Here is a 1,511-nt window from a genome sequence, read left to right on the forward strand (position 1 = left end):
GTCGCCTCCCCCCGCGTGCGTAGACTCCTCGCCACCGCACGTGCAACTTTATCTTTCTTTTCTTTTTTAAGAAGGACTGGGGTCGTGTTCCCAGCGGTGGCGGCCAGGGCCCTTTATCAGATATTGGAAGGTGTTACAGGAATCGGCGATTGGAGCGGGGGCGTGGGCGGACGGGTCCTCCTTTTGTCGTGCAAGGCGTGGGCGGGAAGTGGGTTTTGATGTTCTGTGTGGAATATGAGAGATTTTATTTATTTACTCATTTTAAAGAATTCGCATTCTCGGCACGTCTACCAGAGACCGTGATCTTTATGTTCCTTATTCGCAATATGAAACGTGTTTTTTTCTGAATTAATTTAACACCTGTTTTCTTGTATGAGGAATGGGGGGAAAGAGGGGGGGAGGGGGCAGGGGCCCTGTGCACTTCAGCCATCAAGCAAAATCGTCGAGCAAGCGGGTTAGTCTGACTAAAAATGAGACGAGGATTATTCGCCAAGCAAGAAGTAAAAACTGGTTTGTATTCATCATCGTTTACTATAGTGTGCTAACAGCAATTTGAAAGTGATTGGCTTGATTTATACCGTACCGGCGTCAAGCTGTAATTATGTTGATTACTTGTAATTTAAAAGATTATTTATCAAAAAGCGCCTTCGAGGGAGGACTGCCATGATTTACTTCTTGACATCTTGTGACCCGAAGGGGCGAAAAAGGCATAAAAACCCAAGCCTCTCAGCATATTAATAGTTTAAAGTGCTCCACGTTATGTTATTAAATGAACTAATGGAAGTAATATTGCCTCTTTTGTGTCATCAATCTTGCATGGAAAAAATGGAATACGTTATTATGATTTTTTTTTCTTGCAAAAAAGGTTTGTTCAGCGTTGTAGTCTGGATGTTCCTGAGAGAGGAAGCTGCCAAAATTTATGAATATATTTACCGCATACACACGCATACAATCTGAAAGAGGGGATCTTCCAGCTTAACCATATTGGATTCAGGGAAAATAAGTGAACATTAGACAGATATTAATTGTCAGAATAATTATTGGGGGATCAGGAGCTAAAGAATTGCAGGCAGTCGTCTTATTCACAGACTTTTCAAAAGCCTTCGATTTCATTTGTAGATAGAAAACAAAAAGTGGAAAATACTTCCTGCATGCGATATCCTACAGGTGGCAGCTATTAACACTGTGAAACTAAACAAGGACGCGATCACTACATGGAGGTACAGATTATTTTGCCATTATGGCTAGGTGATACTCTTGCCCCACGACTGCTTACCGCCTCCCTCCGACGAACCAAACCTAGAACCTTGGATTTACATTAGCTGAAAGAACACCTCGGCAGAATGCAGGAGAAGCGATTACAGATGCCGATTAAGCTGGCGATCTCGCCCCTTTCTTTGATACTTGTTCCAAGGTAAAAGCACCATACATTACTGCCTTGAAGGCGGTGTTCATTCTCTTCAAGAAATTGAATCTATCAATACTCTCTCTGTTAATAGTTCCAAAGCAGT

This window comes from Penaeus monodon, chromosome 19 (assembly GCF_015228065.2).
Source record: "Penaeus monodon isolate SGIC_2016 chromosome 19, NSTDA_Pmon_1, whole genome shotgun sequence".
Lineage (NCBI taxonomy): Eukaryota > Metazoa > Arthropoda > Malacostraca > Decapoda > Penaeidae > Penaeus > Penaeus monodon.